Here is a 13,852-nt window from a genome sequence, read left to right on the forward strand (position 1 = left end):
TGAGGTTTATATGATCTAAGCCGTAATAAGTCACTGCTTTTGTAAGCACCTCGGTGTACAACTCTGTCAGTAAGAACCTGTTACTATTGATTGATGACATTCTGGTATCCACCGATGGACGAGAACTTTGCCTAATGGTCCGCCTCGTTCAACGAGCAGGAAAATGGTTCCCTTCGTCCCTCGCCCTTGGTACCGATGTTGTTGCCAACATAACTGATAGGCTATCCTCTGACATGCCTTGTTATCATGACTGTACAAGATATCACCGCCCTTTCTACTTTTAACCTACATGGTGGGCCCATAACCCACAGTTCCATAGGATCGAAACCTGACTCTCTTGTACACCCTGTTGTCCAAGTTATTCCTTGCGCTTGACTTCGTATATGATTCATGGGCCACCTGCCTAGTGATCTATTCTGGTATCAGACAAAATACTTACTTCCCTTGCTCTACACCCCTTTCACGTTTCATTTCAGGCATCGAACAATTGCCTGCTCACTCAAAACTTCTTAGGGTACCTTCTTACTTTGCTCTCGATATCTTCTTAAGCTTCAATTCGAGGGTTACTTCCGCCACCTTTCCTGATATTATCTACTAGATAAGCAACATGGTAGCAGTTCGTTCTTTCGAAGTTAACCCTTGTCCTTCGTACATAAGTTGGAGTTCCCGAGGAAAGGATGCCGACTTCATCATGGTGACCTGAAGCAGGGGAATGGAGACATCAACGTGATGGATCGACCTCTTCGAGAAGAGCAACTAAGACCGAGAACACTCGCTAGAATTTCGTAACCAGAACCACCCCACCTTACGCCTCTTAAATCTCGTGATGAGATTTCTTCTAGTGGAGGAGAATTGTGATGCCCGGGTAATTAAGCTACAGTAAACCCTTGCTAATCATGCCAGGTCATCATAATTAATTTTTTGCTAAACCTCACTTGTTTCAAACTGAGATCAATTTCATATTCAAATAACAAGTCAAATTATTATTTCTTTAAGCTATCAAATAAAAATGTTCGATGGGTGGCAAATATTCACTAAATAATGAACATGTTGGAACCAACCTCATTTGGTTTCCCAAATTGCCCCTGCAACTCATTTAGTGGAATAACAAGATTAAATAAGAGCATTTTAATTCAACTATAAATTAGAACAGTTCCAGTTGGCCTCAAACTTTGTGCACAACCTTGTAGTGTTGGCTAGGAATTATGTGCAAAGTTTCATAATCAACAAAAAATCAGTTGGCAGCTAAAAATAAATAGAAAAGTATAAATAAAAATAAAAGAAAAGGAAAATAACAACAACAAAATAAAGAGAGAACCCCCCCCCCACTGGGCCAGTCGGCCCAGCTGCTAGCCAGGCCGGCTCAAACCGGCCCAGGCGGCGCCCCTCACTCCCCCATAACCCCCCCTGGGCAACCGAACCCTAGCCCACATCACCCACTCCCCCAACACGATCCCCTCTCCTCCCTCTGTCTCCCCCCCCCCGATTCAGATCGGAGGAAATGACCCCGTCGCCGCCCCATCGCGCCTCCCTCCCCCTCCGCGACGCCACCTCGCCGGCGCCGCACCTCCCGGCCTCCTTCCTCTCCCTTGTGCACCGCCTCGACTTCCCCGAGCTTCGCGCGCTCCATCCATGGCTGCCCCAACCCCGTCGCCGGAACCACATCGCTTCACTGGAGGCCACCTCGCCGGACCGCCAGCGCCGTCGTCCTCCCCTGTGTCGCCTTCAACCCCGACTCCTCCCCGAGCACACCTCGCTCAACTACAGGGCTCGGTGATCCCCGGTCTCCTCTATCCCTTACGCTCGCCGTTGGCCCCGACCACGCTCTCTACGCACGACCGCGCCTAGGCGCGCACCGCGCCCGCCTGCGCCTCCTCTAACTGTCGTGGCATGCCCCCCCCCTTGCACACCCCGCGCCGTCACGCGCCGCTTCCTCCCTCTCTCTACTCCGCGCCGCGCCGACCGCTGCCACACGCGCCCGTACCTCGTCACCGGTCCATCCGCGCCGTCCCGCTCCTCGCGCCCATCGTCGCATCACCCGCCGATGCGGCGCGCCCCGCTGCTGCCCTCCCAGGCATGCGCCCATGTGTTGGCCTCGCCGACCTCGCCCACCGCACGCAGCCCTGGCCGCCAGCGCCCCGCCGCGGCCATCCTTCTATTGCCTCCCCTGGCCGCCGGCGCCGGTGTACGCCGTGTGTGCCCAGTGCCCCTCGGGCGTGCGCCCGATTGGGCAGCGCTGTGGTACTCCGATTTTCAACAAGAACATTTGAAGCCAATGCTAAATGTTTCTTGCTCAATTATCCAAACACCGTTGTATGGGTAATGTCATTAAATTTCTCTCCCCTTACCTAAAGGGTTTTCTACATGATATCCTGCCACGGATATCATGCTCTGCTTGTCCTTGGGAAGGATATATCCCTGAATTATGTGTTTAAAACACATTTTCCTTTCCATTCTTCTATTTAATCTGATAATCACATTTTTCTTTCCATTGTTTTGTTTAACCTTCTTGAGGTTTATATGATCTAAGCCGTAATAAGTCACTGCTTTTGTAAGCACCTCGGTGTACAACTCTGTCAGTAAGAACCTGTTACTATTGATTGATGGCATTCTGGTATCCACCGATGGACGAGAACTTTGCCTAATGGTCCCCCTCATTCAACGAGCAGGAAAATGGTTCTCTTCGTCCCTCGCCCTTGGTACCGATGTTGTTGCCAACATAACTAATAGGCTATCCTCTGACATGCCTTGTTATCATGACTGTACAAGATATCACCGCCCTTTCTACTTTAAAACTACATGGTGGGCCCATAACCCACAGTTCCATAGGATCGAAACCTGACTCTCTTGTACACCCTATTGTCCAAGTTATTCCTCGCGCTTGACTTCGTATATGATTCATGGGCCACCTGCCTAGTGATCTATTCTGGTATCAGACAAAATACTTACTTCCCTTGCTCTACACCCCTTTCACGTTTCATTTCAGGCATCGAACAATTGCCTGCTCACTCAAAACTTCTCAGGGTACCTTCTTACTTTGCTCTCAATATCTTCTTAAGCTTCAATTCGAGGGTTACTTCCACCACCTTTCCTGATATTATCTACCAGATAAGCAACATGGTAGCGGTTCGTTCTTTCGAAGTTAACCCTTGTCCTTCGTACGTAAGTTGGAATTCCCGAGGAAAGGATGCCGACTTCATCATGGTGACTTGAAGCAGGGGAATGGAGACATCAACGTGATGGATCGACCTCTTCGAGAAGAGCAACTAAGACCGAGAACACTCACTAGAATTTCGTAACCAGAACCACCCCACCTTATGCCTCTTAAATCTCGTGACGAGATTTCTTGTAGTGGAGGAGAATTGTGATGCCCGGGTAATTAAGCTACAGTAAACCCTTGCTAATCATGTCAGGTCATCATAATTAAATTTTTGCTAAACCTCACTTGTTTCAAACTGAGATCAATTTCAAATTCAAATAACAAGTCAAATTATTATTTCTTTAAGCTATCAAATAAAAATGTTCGATGGGTGGCAAATATTCACTAAATAATGAACATGTTGGAACCAACCTCATTTGGTTTCCCAAATTGCCCCTGGAACTCATTTAGTGGAATAAGAAGATTAAATAAGAGCATTTTAATTCAACTATAAATTAGAACAGTTCCAGTTGGCCTCAAACTTTGTGCACAGCCTTATAGTGTTGGCTAGGAATTATGTGCAAAGGTTCATAATCAACAAAAATCAGTTGGCAGCTAAAAATAAATAGAAAAGTATAAATAAAAAGAAAAGAAAAGGAGAATAACAACAACAAAATAAAGAGAGAACCCCCCACTGGGCCAGTCGGCCCAGCTGCTAGCCAGGCCGGCTCAAACCGGCCTAGGCGGCGCCCCTCACTCCCCCATAACCCCCCCCCCCGGGCAACCGAACCCTAGCCCACGTCACCCACTCCCCCCCCCCCACACACGATCCCCTCTCCTCCCTCTGTCTCCCCCCCCCCCGATTCAGATCGGAGGAAATGACCCCGTCGCCGCCCCATCGCACCTCACTCCCCCTCCGCGACGCCACCTCGCCGGCGCCGCACCTCCCGGCCTTCTTCCTCTCCCTTGTGCACCGCCTCGACTTCCCCGAGCTCCGCGCGCTCCATCCGTGGCTGCCCCGACCCCGTCGCCGGAACCACGTCGCCTCGCCGGACCGCCAGCGCCGTTGTCCTCCCCTGCGTCGCCTTCAACCCTGACTCCTCCCCGAGCACACCTCGCTCAACTACAGGGCTCGGTGATCCCCGGTCTCCTCTATCCCTTTCGCTCACCGTTGGCCCCGACCACGCTCTCTGCGCATGACCGCGCCTAGGCGTGCACCGCGCTCGCCTGCGCCTCCTCTAGCTGTCGTGGCATGTTGCCCCCCCCCTTGCACACCCCGCGCCGTCATGCGCTGCTTCCTCCCTCTCTCTACTCCGCGTCGCGCCGACCGCTACCACACGCGCCCGTACCTCGTCACCGGTCCATCCGCGACGTCCCGCTCCTCGCGCCCATCATCGCATCACCCGCCGATGCGGCGCGCCCCGCTGCTGCCCTCCCGGGCATGCGTCCACGTGTTGGCCTTACCGGCCTCGCCCACCGCGCGCATCCCTGGCCGCCAGCGCCCCGTCGTGGCCATCCCTATGTTGCCTCCCCTGGCCGCCGGCGCCAGAGTACGCCGTGTGTGCCCAGCGCCCCTCGGGCGTGCGCCCGATCGGGCAGCGCCCATTCGCCTGCGCCCGTTTGGCCCTATGGGCCAATGACATGTGGGGCCTAGCCCCAAAACGAAAATGAAAAAAACAGAATTAAAAAATAAGTAATTAATTAATTAAGTTAATTAATCTTGTTTAATTAATCTAATCAACTAGTTAAGTTAATTAAACCCTAATTAGACTAAACAGTCAATGATGAACGGGACCCACCTGTTAGGTTGACCAGGTCAACTGCTGACATCATGATGACGTCAGCAAACACTATTCTGGATAATGTTGATTTAAAATATTTAAATAAATCCTAAAAATGATTTAATTCTTTTAAAATTAATATAAAATAAACCGTAGCTCGGATGAAAAGACTTTGTACATGAAAGTTGCTCAGAACGATGAGACGAATCCGGATACGCAGCCCGTTCATCCGCCACGCATCCCTAGCATAGCGAACACGCAACTTTCTCCCTCTGGTTCGTTTGTCCAAAAACGCGAAACACCGGGGATATTTCCTCGGATGTTTCCCCCCTTCACCGGTACCACCTCTTACCGCGTTAGGGCACACCTAGCACCGCTACTTGTCATGTCATGCATCGATATGCATCTGTTTGCTTAATATTTATTGTTTCTTCCCCCTCTTCTCTCGCTAGACACCGAGACCGACGCCGCTGCTACCCAGTATGACTACGGTGTTGACGACCCCTCTCTCTTGCCTGAGCAACCAGGCAAGCCCCCCCCCCCTTAATCACCAGATATCGCGTACTCTTCTCTCTACTGCTTGCATTAGAGTAGTGTAGCATGTTACTGCTTTCCGTTAATCCTACTCTGATGTATAGCGTGTCATTGTTGCTACAACTGTTGATACCTTAACCGCAATCCTAAATGCTTAGTATAGGATGCTAGATTATCATCAGTGGCCCTACATTCTTGTCAGTCTGCCATGCTATACTATCGGGTCGTGATCACGTCGGAGGTGATCATGGGTATATACTTATATATATATATATATATATATATATATATATATATATATATATATATATATATATATACATCTGGGCTATTCTGTTACCCTTTTTGAACTAACGGTTTCAGGTGGTTGAACTGATGTTTTCGAAGCGGTTGAACTGATGCTTTCAGTTGTGTTTAACACATCGTCTTCTTTATTTCAAAAACTTTTTGTAATTTTTTTATCGAAACGTGGCGTGTAATATATTGTTGGAAAGCTCTTGACAACCATATTTCAAGTATATTGAACGCTTTTGCAAAATCATTATGGTTTAAGAGCAGTTTTAAAAAAACCATATTTTTCAAAACCGAAAATGTGAATCGTATTTTGGACTCAATTTTCAAACGGTTTGTCAGAATTGAGCAAACAAGATGACGTTGGAAAGCTGGTGAAAATCCGCATCTTCCATATATGTATTGTTTTTTCTAATTCTATATGATTTAAAAATAATATGAAAAATGGTTTAATTCTGGACGAAACATATTTTCATGATTTTTTTGCAAACAGTTTGTCGGATTGACGCAAATGATACGGCGTTGGAAAGCTATGTAAAATGCGCAACTTTTTCGTATAGAAATGTTTTTCTAATTCCTTACAGTTTAAAAATGAATTCGAAAATGGTCAAATTTGATTTTGAACGCGATTTTTTAAAAAAGTTTATCGAAATATGGCAAATAATATACCGTTGGATAGCTATAGAAAATGCGAAATTTAGTCATGTTGAACGTTTTCTCTACTTTGCAACCGTTTAAAGTAATTTTGAATACGGCATGACGGTTCCTGCTGTTTTCTCGTATGAAAAACAGATTAGTCGTACTGATATATATATGTATGTTTGTACTGAGCTATTTTAGATTAATTTTGAATGGTTCCGAAAAGGGTATTTGTACTGATACTTGCATGGGTTTGTACTAAGCGTGTTTTCACTAACTAGACTTTGCTCTGTTTTTTTGGTAATATTTTTCTCGTAAGTTTTCAACGGTTTACTGTATCGTCGCCCCTGTACTTGTATGGTTTGTATCATCGAACTGAATGATATTTTATTTAAAAAGAAAATGTGTTTGTTTTGTTTCCTTTTTTAACTCAACATTTTTTGACAACGTTGTTCTGAACTTCTCTCATTTTACGACTTGTACTGAGATACTTACTAAGCAGGATTTTCATGGGGTTTCTTTTTTTGCTTGAACTTTACAATTTGAATTTCTGTCATTTCTTTTATTCCGAACGGACCACCGTTTTTAACTCGTACTGAGGTACTTACTACGCCCGAACTGGGGTGGCTGTCGCGTGTCTCGGCGTGTTTTGAACTCGATGATATTTTTTCATCAATTTACTGCCCATTTTTTTCATCACACTTGAGAGTGATTAATAGGTTTACTTACTGGCCAGTAACACATGAACTCCTCAGGCAATAATACATGAACTCCTCGGGGAGGGGGTGCGGGGCGGCACGCTGGAGGGAGGGACTGTGGGGCTGCGCGCTGGGGGGAGGGGGTGGCGGGGCTGCGCGCTGGAGGAAGAAGAAAGGCGGTGTAAGTTGGGGTCGCCGCGGCATGGGTCTGGTCCGGCGGCATCGTGGTGCGTCTGGCGGGGGTGTCGCGCGGCGGGGAGGGAGGAGGTGGCACGTCGGCGGGGAGGGGGCAGTGCACGGAGGGAGAGGGAGGAGGCGGCGCACAGTGGGGAAGGAAGGGTGCGGCACACCGGCGGGGGAGGCGCACGATGGGGGAGGGAGGGGCGGTGCACCGGCGGGGAGGGAGGGGGCAGCGCACGATGGGGAAGGGAGGGGGCGGAGCTCCGGCGGGGTGGGAGGGGGCGGCGCGCTGGAGGAGGAGTTGGGGATCGGGAGGTGGTGGGTTCGGTCGCCGTCGCTCCTATATAGGGCCGGATGGTAACGGAATATTATTCTGTTACTAGTAACAGAATAGCCCTGTCATATATATATATATATATATATATATATATATATACACTATACAGGTGGTGACTAAAGTCGGGTCGGCTCGTTGAGTACCCGCAAGTGATTCTGATATGGGGGCTGAAGGGGCAGGTGGCTCCATCCAGGTAGTGGTGGGCCTAAGTTCCCGACGGCCCCCGACTGTTACTTTGAGGCGGAGCGACATGGCATGTTGAGACCACCTAGGAGAGAGGTGGGCCTGGCCCTGGTTGGCGTCCGTGGTTATGTCAAAATAACACGCTTAACGAGATCTTGGTATTTGATCTGAGTCTGGCCACCGGCCTATACGCACCAACCAACTACGCGGGAACAGTTATGGACACTCGACGTCATGGTATCATCCGAAGCCTTCGTGACGTCAGTGACTGAGCGGCGCGCGCCGGATTGGACCGTAAGCATGCTCTTGTATTAAGGGGGCTAGTTCTGCTTCCGGCCGCCCTCGCAATGTGCAGGTGTGCAATGGGCGATGGGCCCAGACCCCTACGCCATAGGATTTAGACTGGCGTGCTGACCTCTCTGTTGTGCCTAGGTAGGGCTGCGATGTGTTGATTGCTACCTCTTGAGCTTGCGTTGGTTTTCCCCGAAGAGGAAGGGATGATGCAGCAAAGTAGCGTAAGTATTTCCCTCAGTTTTTGAGAACCAAGGTATCAATCCAGTAGGAGGCCACGCTCAAGTCCCTCGTACCTGCACAAAACGATAGCTACTCGCAACCAACGCGATTAGGGGTTGTCAATCCCTTCACGGTCACTTACGAGAGTGAGATCTGATAGATATAATATTTTGTTTTGGTATAAAGATGCAAAGTGAAAAGTAAAAGGCAAAGTAAAAAGCAAAGCAAGATTAAAGTGATGGAGATTGATATGATGAGAATAGACCCGGGGGCCATAGGTTTCACTAGTGGCTTCTCTCAAGAGCATAAGTATTCTACGGTGGGTGAACAAATTACTGTTGAGCAATTGACAGAATTGAGCATAGTTATGAGAATATCTAGGCATGATCATATATATAGGCATCACGTCCGTGACAAGTAGACCGAAACGATTCTGCATCTACTACTATTACTCCACTCATCGACCGCTATCCAGCATGCATCTAGAGTATTAAGTTGAGTAACGCTTTAAGCAAGATGACATGATGTAGAGAGATAAATTCATGCAATATGAAATAAACTCCATCTTGTTATCCTCGATGGCAATGATGCAATATGTGCCTTGCTGCCCCTTCTGTCACTGGGAAAGGACACCGCAAGATCAAACCCAAAGTTGAGCACTTCTCCCATGGCAAGAACTGCCAATCTAGTTGGCCAAACCAAACGAATAATTCGTAGAGACTTGCAAAGATAACCAATCATACATAAAAGAATTCAGAGAAGATTCAAATATTATTCATAGATAGACTTGATCATAAACCCACAATTCATCGGTCTCAACAAACACACCGCAAAAAGAAGATTACATCGAATAGAACTCCATGAGAGAGGGGGAGAACTTTGTATTGAGATCCAAAAAGAGAGAAGAAGCCATCTAGCTACTAACTATGGACCCGAAGGTATGAGGTAAACTACTCACACTTCATTGGAGAGGCTATGATGATGTAGAAGCCCTCCATGATGAAGGCCCTCTCCGGCGGAGCTCCGGAACATGCCCCAAGATGGGATCTCGTGGATACAGAAAGTTGCGGCGGTGGAATTAGGTTTTTGGCTCCTGTTCTGATCGTTTGGGGGTACGTAGGTATATATAGGAGGAAAAAGTACGTCGGTGGAGCTCCAAGGGGCCCACGAGGTAGGGGGCGCCCTATGGGGGCGCGCCCCCACCCTTGTGACCGCCTCTCTGATGCCTTGGCGTAGGGTCCAAGTCTCGTGGATCACGTTCGGTGAGAAAATTACGTTCCCGAAGGTTTCATTCCGTTTGGACTCCGTTTGATATTCCGTTTCTTCGAAACACTGAAATAGGCAAAAAACAACAATTCCGGGCTGGGCCTCCGGTTAATAGGTTAGTCCCAAAAATAATATAAAAGTGGAAAATAAAGCCCAATATAGTCCAAAACAGTAGATAATATAGCATGGAGCAATCAAAAATTATAGATACGTTGGAGACGTATCAGGCATCCCCAAACTTAATTCCTGCTCGTCCTTGAGTAGGTAAATGATAAAAAGAGAATTTTTGATGCGGAGTGCTACTTGGCATAATTTCAATGCAAATCTTCTTAATTGTGATATGAATATTTAGATTCAAATGATTCAAGACAAAAGTTTATATTGACATAAAAATAATAATACTTCAAGCATACTAACAAAGCAATTATGTCTTCTCAAAATAACATGGCCAAAGAAAGTTATCCCTACAAAATCACATAGTCTGGCTATGTTCTATCTTCACCACACAAAGTATTTAAATCATGCACAACCCCGATGACAAGCCAAGCAATTGTTTCATACTCTAACTTTTTCAAAACTTTTTCAATCTTCATGCAATACATGAGCGTGAGCCATGGATATAGCACTATAGGTGGAATAGAATGGTGGTTGTGTAGAAGACAAAAAGGAGAAGATAGTCTCACATCAACTAGGCGTATCAACGGGCTATGAAGATGCCCATCAATAGATATCAATGCGAGTGAGTAGGGATTGCCATGCAACAGATGCACTAGAGCTATAAGTATATGAAAGCTCAAAAAGAAACTAAGTGGGTGTGCATCCAACTTGCTTGCTCATGAAGACCTAGGGCAATTTGAGGAAGCCCATCATTGGAATATATAAGCCAAGTTCTATAATGCAAGATTCCCACTAGTATAGGAGACTCTCTATCATGAATATCATGGTGCTACTTTGAAGCACAAGTGTGGTAAAAGGATAGTAACATTGTCCTTTCTCTCTTTTTCTCTCAATTTTTTTTATTTTTTTATTTGGGCCTTTTCTTCTTTTCTTTTCTTTTATTTTGGGCTTCTTTGGCCTCTTTTATTTATTTTTCGTCCGGAGTCTCATCCCGACTTGTGGGGGAATCATAGTCTCCATCATCCTTTCCTCACTTGGGACAATGCTCTAATAATGATGATCATCACACTTTTATTTTTCTTACAACTCAACAATTACAACTCAATACTTAGAACAAAATATGACTCTATATGAATGCCTCCGGCGGTATACCGGGATATGCAATATGACAATGATGGAGTGTGTCATGATAAACGGAACGGTGGAAAGTTGCATGGCAATATATCTCGGAATGGCTATGGAAATGCCATAATAGGTAGGTATGGTGGCTGTTTTGAGGAAGGTATATGGTAGGTGTATGATACCGGCGAAAAGTGTGCGGTATTAGAGAGGCTAGCAAAGGTGGAAGGGTGAGAGTGTGTATAATCCATGGACTCAACATTACTCATAAAGAACTCATATACTTATTGCAAAAATCTAGAAGTTATCAAAGCAAAGTATTACGCGCATGCTCCTAGGGGGATAGATTGGTAGGAAAAGACCATCGCTCGTCCCCGACCGCCACTCATAACGGTTCACCATACGTGCATGCTACGGGAATCACAAACTTTAACACAAGTATTCTTTAAATTCACAACTACTCAACTAGCATGACTTTAATATTATCACCTCCATATCTCAAAACAATTATCATGCTTCAATCTTTTCTTAGTATTCAACACACTCAAAAGAAAGTTTCACAAATCTTGAATACCAAGCATATTATTATTAAGCAAATTACCATGCTATTAAGAGACTCTCAAAATAATTTAAGTGAAGCATGAGAGATCAATAGTTTCTTTAAAACAAATCCACCACCGTGCTCTAAAAGATCTAAGTGAAGCACATAGAGCAAAATTATAACGCTCAAAAGATATAAGTGAAGCACATAGAGCAAAACTACATAGCTCAAAAGATATAATTGAAGCACATAGAGTATTCTATACAAATTTAATTCATGTATGGCTCTCTCAAAAGGTGTGTATAGCAAGGATGATTGTGGCATACTAAAACACAAAGACAAAAATAATACAAGACGCTCCAAGCAAAACACATATCATGTTGGTGAATAAAAATATAGCTCCAAGTAAATTACCGATGGAAGTGGACGAAAGAGGGGATGCCTTCCGGGGCATCCCCAAGCTTTGACTTTTTGGTGTCCTTGGATTATCTTGGGGGTTCCATGGGCATCCCCAAGCTTAGGCCATCCCCAAGCTTAGGCTCTTGCCACTCCTTGTTCCATAATCCATCACAAGAATTCACCCAAAACTTGAAAACTTCACAACACAAAATTTAAAGTAGAAAACTCGTGAGCTCCGTTAGCGAAAGAATACAAAAGACCACTTCATGGTACTGTAATGAACTCATTCTTTATCTATATTGGTGTTAAACCTACTGTATTCCAACTTCTCTATGGATTATAAACTATTTTACTGACCATAGATTCATCAAAATAAGCAAACAACACACGAAAAACAGAATCTGTCAAAAACAGAACAGTCTGTAGTAATCTGTAGCTAGCGCAAGATCTGGAACCCCAAAAATTCTAAAATAAATTGCTGGACGTGAGGAATTTATATATTAATCATCTGAAAAAATAATTAACTAAATAGCACTCTTCAAATAAAAATGACAGCAGTTCTCGTGAGCGCTAAAGTTTCTGTTTTTTACAGCAAGTTCAACAAGACTTTCCCCAAGTCTTCCCAACGGTTCTACTTGGCACAAACACTAATTAAACACAAAAAACACAACCAAACAGAGGATAAATAATTTATTTATTACTAAATAGGAGCAAAAATCAAGGAATAAAAATAAAATTGGGTTGCCTCCCAACAAGCGCTATCGTTTAACGCCCCTAGCTAGGCATAAAAGCGAGGATAGATCTAGGTATTGCCATCTTTGGTAGGCAATCCATAAGTGGCTCTCATGATAGTTTCATATGGAAATTTTATTTTATTTCTTGGAAAGTGTTCCATCCCCTTTTTAATGGAAATTGAAATCTAATATTCCCTTCCTTCATATCAATAATCGCACCAACCGTTCTAAGGAAAGGTCTACCAAGAATAATAGGGCAAGAAGGATTGCAATCTATATCAAGAACAATGAAATCTACGGGCACATAATTCCTATTTGCAACAATAAGAACATCATTAATCCTTCCCATAGGTTTCTTAATAGTAGAATCCGCAAGATGCAAGTTTAGAGAGCAATCTTCAAAATTACGGAAATCTAGCAAATCACACAAAGTTTTGGGAATGGTAGAGACACTAGCACCCAAATCACACAAAGCATAAAATTCATGATCTTTAATTTTAATTTTAATAGTTGGTTCCCACTCATCATAGAGTTTTCTAGGGATAGAAACTTTCAACTCAAGTTTTTCTTCATAAGATTGCATCAAGGCATCAACAATATGTTTGGTGAAGGCTTTATTTTGACTATAAGCATGTGGAGAATTTAGCACGGATTGCAACAAGGAAATACAATCAATTAAAGAGCAACTTTCATAATTAAATTCCTTGAAATCCAATATAGTTGGTTTAGCAACATCTAGATTTTTATTTCTTTCAATCCCACTTTCATCAATTTCATCATAAAGATCTAAATACTCCGAATTTTTAGAACGCCTTCTAGGTAAAGGAAGATCATATTCAGTTTCATCAAGATTCATATTGCAAAACAAAGATTTAATAGGGACACATCAATAACTTTTAGATCTTCATCTTGATTTTCATAGGAATTGGAAGAACACGCTTTAATAAAGGCATCTTTGGAAGCACGCATCCTAGCGGTTCTTTCCTTGCACTCATCAATGGAAATTCTCATGGCTTTGAGAGACTCATTGATATCATGCTTAGGAGGAATAGATCTAAGCTTTAAAGAATCAATCTCAAGAGAAATTCTATCAACGTTCCTAGCCAAATCATCAACTTTAAGCAATTTCTCTTCAAGCAAAGCATTAAAATTCTTTTGTGAATTCATAAACTCTTTAACACTATTCTCAAATTCAGAGGGCATCTTATTATAATTTCCATAAGAGTTGTTGTAGGAATTCCCATAATTATTAGAAGGATTACTAGGATATGGCCTAGGATTAAAATTCCCTCTATAAGCGTTGTTACCAAAATTATTCCTACCAACAAAATTCACATCCATAGATTCATTGTTATTCTCAATCAAAGTAGACAAAGGCATA

This window comes from Triticum aestivum, chromosome 1A (assembly GCF_018294505.1).
Source record: "Triticum aestivum cultivar Chinese Spring chromosome 1A, IWGSC CS RefSeq v2.1, whole genome shotgun sequence".
Classification (NCBI taxonomy): domain Eukaryota; kingdom Viridiplantae; phylum Streptophyta; class Magnoliopsida; order Poales; family Poaceae; genus Triticum; species Triticum aestivum.